Below are 10,570 nucleotides of genomic sequence, written 5' to 3' on the forward strand. Positions count from 1 at the left end.
AAATTGATTTCCAAAATAAAAGTGTGATATAGAAAAAAGTATATTTCTCTCCCACATAAAAGAAATACAGAATTAAGTAGTCTCTGGCTTGTATGTTCCTCCTCAGAGCCAGGGACTCAAACTCCTATCTCCTCCTCAGTTCATGAGTTCTACTTTATAGCCCAACATGTCTGTTCCAATTCTAGCCACCAGTCTGTATTCTAGCCAGATGTAAGAGGAAGAAGGACATAATCTTTTCCCTTAGAAGCATTTCCCTGAAACTGAAGACAACATTCTGCTTATATACCTTTGGCCAAAATTTAATCACATAGCCATACCTAATTTGCAAGGGAAGCTGTGCCCAGCTAAAATTTGGAGTTGGGTTACTAAGGAAGAAAGTGAATAGATTTTGGAGTACAACTAACATCTCTGCCAGGTAGGCTTTCCCATAAGTGGGTAGAAAAGTAGTGGAAAAGAAAATGAGTGCTATTATCCAAATAAGGAGGATTAACTACTGAGCCTTGAGATTTTAGCTCCATGAATCAGATAGGTTTCAAGTTTTCAAGCAATGGAAAGCTCAGCTCAAGTTTGCTTAAAACTTAAAGGGAATTTACTGAATGATGTAACTGAAAAGCCCAGAGTTAGATTGCGCTTCAGGAGTATTTTATCTAGGCTCTGCAAGCTATTGACTAGGTTTATGTTTCTCTGTCAGTTCCATCCTCTCCTGGCTTCCTTCATCATGGCAAAATGGTGGCAGCATTTTAAGACTCCATGTAAGCACACAACGTCATACCAGAAGGACTCTGCTATGCAACTACCTTTATTGGTATAGACCTACTGGGCCTTTACCATTCCCCACTCCTAAGAGATGGGGGTGGTGTCTATCCCATTGAAATGGTAAGACTAAAACAAAATGAGAGAGGTCTCCTTAGTGAAGTCTGGGTGCTACTAGAGAGTGAGGAGAGGGAGGAACAATTTGTGGTGTCAATGAATGTGCTTTGCCTTCCACATGAGCAGAAACTACATCTCTAATGCCTAGCACTGTGCTTGGCATACAGAAGATGCTCAATAAAGATTTGGTGAATGGGTAACAAAGCACAGAATAGGGCAAATACTTCTACCATGACCCCTGCCATCTGGCCCCTGGGGCTGATGAATGCTACTCTTAGACCTTTTTTACCTTGTAGGTGAAGTCAGTGCAGCATAGAAACGTTCCAGATTTACCAAGGCATGACATCAAGGCTCCACACTATCACAGACACTCTCATAGAAGCCTATCACAAGGGGAAGTTTCAGAGAGTGGACTTTGCTGGGTAAGGTATTTACTCAAAGAAGCCAGAAACAGCAAAATGAAAGGGTTAAGTGCAAACCATAATCGACTGATTCATCCACAGATGTTCCCAGTGGAACATGGCCACATGTTAGATCTGAAGGGCAAATAAGTCTACAAATGGGCAGTGAGTCCAGGGAGCAGGCACCTAGGAGACAGGAATGGTGAGAAGGCAGGTGGGAAGCAATGATGGGAAACAGCTCAGGATATAAACAAGCGGGACCAAGGTGGAGGGCCTGGCTATTCTGTTTCCCCAGTGGTGGAGGGCAGGCCTGCCAGCTCCAGACTGTGGGACAGGTCCCAGAGAGGCAGGAGTCCTTCAGGAAGCCACCTGTAAGCAGTCCCAGGACCTAGGCTCCTAGTGGGTAGGGAGAGAAGCAACTTGGAAGGCAAGGAACTCTGGGGACGTAGTGCCTAAAACATGGCTAAGAGCTTGCATTCTGGAGCCAGCGTGTATGGATACCAGTTCCACCTGCCATGGACGGACCATTTGATTTTGCTCAAGTTACTCATCCTCTCAACCACTTGGTTTCCCCATCTGTGTAACAGTACTTACAGCATTTGTTTTGAGAACTCAATAAAGCAACAATCCTAAAGCTTTTCTCCACAGCCCATCACACATACAAACACTATGTAAATGATAGTATTTTTTCAGCAGCAGCAACTTAGATTACTAATTAGCAACAAAGGAAACTGAGGAACAAATTAGAAATCTCTGATCAGCATGAGAGCCCTTAGATGCTATCTCTGAATTGCTTTGCCCCCTTTCTACTGCAGGACTGCATGAGACATTCCATGTGCCTGGAACATCTCCTTTTTTTATATCTGCCTACAGCTTCCACACCTCCTTCAGGTCTCAGCTCACACATCCTTTCCTTGGAGCGGGGGCTCCAGCCGCTCTGATGAGCAGACTGAGGATATTTGGCTTTTCCTGTCTGTATCTGGTTTGGTTTGGGAACAAGGACAGAGGCTGAGTGTTCCTGCACAATGTCCTGCTTGGTATCTGATATAGAAACAGACTGAGATTCAGAGATGAATTGCATTATTTACATTATTACAACTAATGGATCCAGCTGATGGTTTGCCAGAAAAACACACCTTGGATACTACTGTTTATTCTGAGATCAAACGAGGCAGAACTTTAACAGGTAGGACTCTTCTGGGAAGGGAACACGTGGGATTCAAGCACCAGAACCTACAAGACAAACACTATATTAAGGTTTGGGTGCATGCCTGCTGTTTGTTTTTGTTGTTATCTGAGAGGGAGGTTGTTAAGTCTGGGGAGAGGATATCCTGGGGCAAAATATCTTTAAAAACTTAAATCAGTCAAAGGGAGAAATAAAGTTTAAAACCCGTTTATTGCTTACAAACTGCAGTCCAGGGCCATCTCTCTCCTCTGCTCCTGAAGAAACAAGCCAGCAAACAAGCCAGCCCCTCCCTTTAAACTCTCAGATCCAGACACACCCTCTGTTGCCCAGGTAATTACCCATTGACATGGAGATGAACTTCTCTCCATCCCTGAGGATATGCAAATGCACTAAAGCCAGGGAGGTACTCTGGAAATGTTACAATTTTACCCACAAAGGTGAAACGTAGACAAATTGCTTTTTTTACTCACTGAACCAGAAGGCAGAAGTTGAGATCTAGGTAAGGGACCTGTACTCAGGACAGCCCTTTGGCTAAGGAACCAGTGACTAAGCCATTCAATTTTCAGTATCATGCCCAGCTTGCTCTCAGTAAGAGCAGAACTTGCTTGTGATTTGGCACCCTTTAGGGGAGCAGAAGCTAGACCTGGTTTCTGTTTGCTCAGGTTTGGATTCGACTTGAGGAAAGTTGTATGACCACAGCATCAAGCTCAAATTGTTTTACATAGCTTCTTAAGATATGTGATGACCTGACTCCTTCAAAACTCTTTTCTTTACTTCTTGCCACTTCCCCACTGCAGGTTGTCTCCTGGACATACAGAACTTCTCTCAGTTCTCCAGCAACCAGGCCCTGTCTTGCCTGAGTCTTTTGCTCTGCCTGGAACTTCCTTGTTATCTGTGAAAACTCTGACTTAACTCTGCGGAATTCTGCTTAATCATCACTGCCTCTGGAAAGCTCCCCACCCCACCCCAACCTGCAGCTTAGAGGACACAATTCGGTTGCCTCAGGAGGACAACAGGACATGATCTTGCCCAGGCACACTGTATTCCTGGGCCTCATCACTGGGCACAGCACATAGCAGAAAATACGTGTTGAAGGAATGAGTAACTGAGTGAATGAATGACTGGACAAAATATGCCTATTCCCCACAAATGGCCAATCAGAGGGTTACTTTGAATAAAGACCTAGAAGGTGAGGGATGTTTTTGGTGTTCTTGGATTGGGTGCCTATCCAAAAGGCATGGGAAACATGTAAAATAAGAAAATAAAATAGAAAATGGATTTAACCAAAATAAAATAAATCATGGAAAACTTTACTGAGCCTAAACAGGATGAATGAACAGCAGTACTCAGCTTTAGGGGCGCATCAGTCAGCCTGCTCCTGAGGATTTGATCTATACTTCTCTAGGGGAGAACCTCACATCTGTAACACAGATCTACTGCCAACGTAAGTCTTCAGGAGGTTCTCGAGCACTCCGCAAAAGTACTGAACTCCCAAACTGACACTAAGGGCCCTAGCCAGTTCTGACTAGGAATCCGTAAGTATAGGGGGCTCCTCTGGCCATATGGGGCAAGGAGAGAGGCTGAGACTTAGGATGAGACTTGCCTGCCTGTATGGGAGAGGCTTTGAAGAACTTGGTTGCAGAGAATAATGTCAGCAGAAGAGCCAGACAGGAGCCACTATTATCAAGAAATATAGCAGCCTCTGTCACAGTTGAGGCTACCACAGGCAAGGGGGTTTCCAGTCTGCAGTACTGGGAGTTTGAAGGTGTGTTCATGGGTGGCTTCAGCAAGAAAAAGTCAAGGTGACAGGGTTGAGTTCAGGGCTGGGTAGGCACAAGACATGCTGGCACTGCCAGCTGGTGGCAGGAGAAAGAAGCCATAAACGAGTGAGACTGGGGCCAGGGTAAGTGACCCTGGCCTCTTCAGAGAGGGGTCAGCAGTAAAGCAAGCTGGACCTCAAGGAAGGATCTAAAGATGGAGTGGGAGGCACAGAGTCAGTGCACACAGGCAGGAGACCCTCAGGAAGTCAGAGGGATAGGGAATGACATGGGGCTGATCCTACAGCAGAGTAACCTTACAGGATGCGACACTAGGACGGAGTGGATTCCATGGGCAGGACTGGGAGCATGAGGTTCTCGGAGCTGAGAGCCCAGGAGGTGTGCAGGCAGCTCTGGAATTGGGGTGGCCACCTTGGCAGGGTAAGAATCATTCATAGGGATTCATCCCAGAAGAGGGCCTTAAAGCTGAGCATCCAAGGAGGTGGCGGGGAGCTCCTGTGTGCAGATGTACAGGTGGGTGTGAGGGATCTGAGGGAGGATGTGCAAACCTCAGAGCAGCGGGGACTACAAAAGCCAAGCACATTTCCTGGGCTCTGTCGGAAGATCATTTGGGTGTTTGGAGCCTGGCCATCAGGGGCCTTGGAGAGGAGTCTGAGGCATCGAATCCAGGGCTAGGAGAGGGGCAGGAGTGGCCTAGACCCAAGTGGGGGTGCCAGTAGGGTACCTAGATGGCTACTGCATTAGAAGCAATCTGACTTCCCCCTCTCCAAAATGGGTGGCTCCCAAGACTTTAGACAGGGTCCATGTGTTCATAAGTCCAAGGTTCATAAGACAAGAACCTACCCTATCTGACAGTCTGGGTGGTGACAGAGAACTCACCACCAGTGTTTCTTGTGTGGGGTGTAGCTCATAAGGCTGTAAAACAGGTTGGCAAATTCCCCAATAAGCAATTTTCACAACTTGGTGGGGTAATCCATCAGCCATAAAGTCACATCTTCAGGCCTGGGCTGAAGATCTCAGTAGCAGTCTTGGGTTTTCTGCCTAGTAAGTCCTACTGAACAGACACTAACCTAACTGGAGAAAACATGGCCACGACCCACACCTGTGACTTCACCTCTCTTTAGGAAGTTGGAGAATAAGGACTTATAAGACTATGGTTCTCCAACATAGTGGGCGTGAGTGTCCTCTCTAATATTTATTCAGAAGACAGATGCCTGTGTTTCACATCAAAATTAGCAAATCTGAATTTCTGAAAGTGTGTCCCAGGAACCTTCATTTTAAACAGGTGGTTTTTATTCTTGAGATTTATGGGCTGTATTCTAGGAAACAACAAGTTAAGGCCCATTCCAGTGCAGCAAAGACAGATGATTTTTCATCTTAGGGGAAAATGGATGAAATCTGCCCCCGTTCAGCTCATTCATGATGGCCCAGATGTAGTTTTCAGGAGTCTGGGAGAGATGTGGTCATCAGACTGTAATAATTGAGAAAACTGAGAAAAGATGGATAGATGTCATAGCTGGATTCATCAGGGAGACTGAGGCTGAGGCCAAGGAATTACTGGTGAGGTTGCAGCTATTCCTAGTTGATTGGATAGCCACAAGCACAGGCGTGGGCAGCCAGAGACATGGGCAGAGGTTAGAGCCGGAAGGACTTAGACTGAAGCTGCTTCCAAGGTCACCCGTCACCCGTCCGTCTGTAGAGATCATTTCCAGCTGCTCTTGATTGCTGACAGGAACATGCCACTGTCAGTGGCCTCATATCTGGGGTGACCCTGGCCTCCTTTATCTGTCCCATACAAAGGACTCTTATGCTCTAAAAAGTCCTTAGAACAGATTTCCTCCTCTGAGTTACCAATTATGTCCTCATCTCTCCAACAAACTTGGGCTTCTCTGCTAGAATTGCTGGACAGTATTTGGTGGGCTTGGTTGCGATGTGAGCCAGGCTTCCAAAGGGTGGAGGCTGAGAACCTCCAGAATCTTTCTCATCCATTACTCCTAAAGATCTAGTGTCAGGGCCCTGACAACTCCAGGGAATGAGATAACAAAGGAAAGAAACAGATAGTTTTACGATGACACAAGATTCCTAGTTTGTGATCATGCGATGAGTAAAACGATAATGCCTACCAAAGAGGGAGGCTGTGCCAAGAGAAAATGATCAGAACTTAGTGACCCAGTTGCTGCCACCTCAACTTGTATTGTTCAGGGAAGTAAAGAGGCTAGACCAACATACACCAGCAGAACCTGGAAATCTCCCGGCGAGAAGGATCTGCACTTCTAGAATTTTAAGATTCATTTGAGCTCACGTTTCCTTTTTAAAAGACTAGTGCCCCAAGGATGTATTCTTGCTTTAAGTAGATTACTTTCACAGGCTGCACTCTTAACTCCTCTAAGACAGGGGCTGCACTGAGAGAATGCGAATTCTGGGTGAGCTGCAAATCAGGAAATGGTGAATTATGATGCACTTTGAGGGAGGGGATGGAGACTTTGGACATTCAGAAGGTGGCCTAGGGTCCTACCCTGTATTGCGGGAGGGAGTAGGGAAGAAAGAAAGGGCCCCCTCCCTCTCCCACTGCCTCTTGGCTGGCCTACTCCCACTAATTCTTTAAAATTCAGATTAACCAACTTTAAGATTCAGACCACCAACTTCAGTCTTGCCCCAGGAGAGGTAGGAACTCCATCCTTTGCACTCTCACAGGTGCTTATATACATATTTCACTCTAATGTGTTTATAGCTGCATTTCTTCCACACACCATGAATTCCTTGAAAGAGGGATCAGTCATTGAGCCTCTAACATAGTACCCAATAGGATTAAAAAACTATTGACATGATGAATGAATTTATCACGATTAAAATACTTCACCTTGGCTAAACAAATTACTAGTGTTAATAAAATAGATTTCTTACATAAGAAAGGTATTTCTAAATAGCATGGGGAGCATACATGTTGTTATGCTACTTCGGTGTAACTTTTATATTCATTAAATAAGTTTTCATATTTTTCTAAATTAAAATGCTGCCCAGTTAGTTTCTAAAAACAAGTGGTATTTTTTCATTCATCCTGGCATTTCCCCAAATTAGACCAAGTTAACAAAGTTTATCAAAACTGTGCAAGCAGGCCTTCATTGAGGTTTCTGCTTTTAGCAGAGACAAGAAGGAACTAAACATTTGAAAAGCCCCAGAAGGAAAACTGGAAGGACTTTTCTGCTAATTACAGGAGATTATATGGACCAAAAAATCACAAGGGTGGTCAAGCAAGTTCAGGAAAATTTTGATGTACCATTTGACACATACCAAGCTAGCAAGAATTTAAAAAATATAATATCCTGTGGGAACAAGGTTTGGTGAATTGAGAACACGCCCTTGCTGCTAGTGCAACAGATTGGCCTCTTGGGGAAGGTGGTATGACTATATGTATGAGAAGCCAGGAAGATGTTCCATAATCCAACTCGTGGAAATTTATCCCAACACAATATGTGAAAAGACGAAAACAGGTCATACACTTCAAAATGTTTGTTGTTTTAGTAATAAAAATGCCCCATTTCTGCTATTCCAGTTCTTCCCCATCACCCTTCCAGGTATGTGGCAGCATCCCTTCTGGGCTTCTTGTGTCCGGGGAACCTTGCGGGGAGGTGCCCTCATGGGCACTTGTAAAGCCTTGGGTCTCAGGCAAGGCCAAGAAGTCAGAGCCACACCTGCAGTTAACACAAGGCTCCGCTCACACTTGACTGGGTATTTGCCTCGGCTCTTTCAGTGATGCCTCTTTTTATCTGCTGCCCCCTGGGCCCGTACCAGGGTGTGTCATTCGGGAGCTCCCTTTGGCCCCTCCCCTCTTGTCCTGCCCTCTAGTTCCCACCTGTACCATCTGCAGACTCCTCAAACTTGAGTCCATGGTTCTTCTTTTCGCACCCCCAAAAGCATCCTGAGGCTTTCGGGAAACAGTAATTGGTGATTAAACCAGAGTCGAGATTAAACCTTAGTGACCAGACCAAACCAACTTAGCTAAACAAAAAACTTTTCCTTCCCATCCATAGAAGGTAGGGAAGAGGCAGGTGTTTAGAAACACAGTGTAAGATCTTTCAGCAAAAAAGTAAAAGGAATTTTAATTTTTTTCTATTTAAGAAAACAAAAAATAAAAATAAAAAAAATTGGGAAACACAGTGCCAAAATCTTTAGAAATGGAGATGACCTCCAATAGGGATTGATGAATAAATCAGTGGTCTTCAAACATTTTTGCTCACATACACAAAATAGTATTTATCCTCTTGCATGTGTCTAGGTTAACATCTAAAATTTTTCATAGTTAGTTTACCAATTGCAAAGGATGCAATTTCCTCCATGCTGCAGACACTGACATTTTAAAATAGGACAGTCACTCGTTAAAAATGAATCCAATGAAATCTAAATACCATAGCAATTAAGCCTACTTTCAACCATTTAAAAAATACATGAACAAACTCTTCTTTACCTACAGTCTATTTTACATAATTTATTTTTCTGTTCATACTTATAACTCCATTCCACATCCCTATCCCTTAGGACAACATCCTAATTTAATGTATTTTTATGTTTGAATGTGTTTTGTTGATCACCCAATTATATTTCTCTGCAATGAAAAAATATTTTTACATTTAAAAATATTTTCAATTTTTTATGAATGAAAGATTGTAAGTGCTGAAACTTTCTTCTAGACTGAAACATAATATTTATTAGTAATAACCAAGTATTCAAAATGACACAAAATTTATTACATGTTTTAATTATTAAATATAGGTAATTTTTTACAATTAGTGCATGCATTTGTTGTTAGATAATACTTCTTACAATAGTGAGACAGAGTTTAACATCACCATTTTCTCAATTTTTCATTTTTATGAATTCTAAGAAAATGTTTTTACATGACTAAGTAGATGGAGTTTGGTCATACCAACGTCACTCAATTCTTTGAATTCCTCCCGATGTATAAACTCTGTGATCTTAAGGTCATCCTTTGTTGAAAGCAGTTATTTGGAAATCATCTGACTTGCAAAATAATTTGTTAACCCAGTCTTTAGAACTATACACTTTCTCAATACAGCACAGTATTTTAAATTGATGAAGAGCTGACAAAAGTTGCCTGAGGTTTCTAGATCTGGAATTGTGCACCATTTTAAGATACTAAGTGGATAAGAGCTATGCCCTTTCTTTTTGCAATTTGGGAAATACATGGCTATTGTGAAAGAGCTGGGAAATGAAACAGGGAGACACTTTGACTGCATTCCTTCACCAGCAAATCAGTTTTAGGAAATACAGAGATGCAAGTTGAAGTCTCAGAAACTGGTGGCTTTAAAACTATCGAAGTGTGTACCTACCCCTTGAAAGTCCCCTAGAGGATGCAGATCTCAGTTTGAAGACCACTGATGTAAATGTTTACATCATCTTACTGAATTTGGTAAGAGAAACAGGTCAGGTCAGGTTAGACCTTGATGGGGACACTGCACACTGGTATCTATACCTTGGGAGCAGAGTACTGTGACCTGTACAGTAGAGATAAAACAGCCAGTCCTTGGGGTATGGGTGGGGACTTGATAATATGGGTAAATGTAGTAACCACATTGTTTTTTTCATGTGAAACCTTCATAAGAATGTGTATCAATCATACCTTAATAAAAAATTTAAAAAAAAAACCCAGCCAGTCCTCTTGGTCGGTTTATCTTTATAGATGGCTGCTCTCATCCTTTATATTCTGTTCATCTGTATTTTCTTGTCAGTTATAGTAACCTTAACTTCAATTTTGGAGTACTGGTGTAGAGCCTGTATACTGACTACTTAAGGGAACTATTATGTGGCACTTAAAAATGATTATAAGACTATGAAAACATGAGAAATCTTTAGAGTATCATAAAGGAAAAAATTATAATTAAAATAATTATAATTAAAACTACATAAACTTCTGGACAACACTATAAGTAGATATGCAAAAATGAAGTTGGTTTTTTAAAAAAATGTCTCTAATAGTGCATAACTTCTAAAATAATGATGATTAAATGTATGATGCTGTGGCAGGGTGGGGCAGGGGCGTTCAGATAATCTGTCTATATTATTTTCTTTCTCCCATTGGTACCAACGAACTGTGTGTATTATTTAAATTCTCCAAAATAAAGTGTTCAAGAGACGTTAAGATTCGTTTTTCAAAAAGTTTCTTACCGTGATTCACCATGGGTGTTAGTCTCTGAACATACTCTTCCACCTAGTTGAATACATTCCATGTCTTAACGTCAGGAATTCCAGAAGTTTATTTTCTCTGTAGAAGTGGCAATTCTTTTTAACCGTATTAATTTTTTTAAGTTTTCTTTCAT

General features: G+C 42.5%; 1 protein-coding gene across 1 annotated transcript in view; it reads right to left on the reverse strand.

The window, feature by feature from the left end:
- Positions 1-10,570, reverse strand: part of LOC118935866 (heat shock 70 kDa protein 4-like) — an 88,695-nt gene that overhangs the window by 76,865 nt on the left and 1,260 nt on the right. The gene's annotated exons all lie outside the window — the stretch shown is intronic.

The sequence above is a fragment of the Manis pentadactyla genome, chromosome 13 (assembly GCF_030020395.1).
Source record: "Manis pentadactyla isolate mManPen7 chromosome 13, mManPen7.hap1, whole genome shotgun sequence".
NCBI lineage: Eukaryota > Metazoa > Chordata > Mammalia > Pholidota > Manidae > Manis > Manis pentadactyla.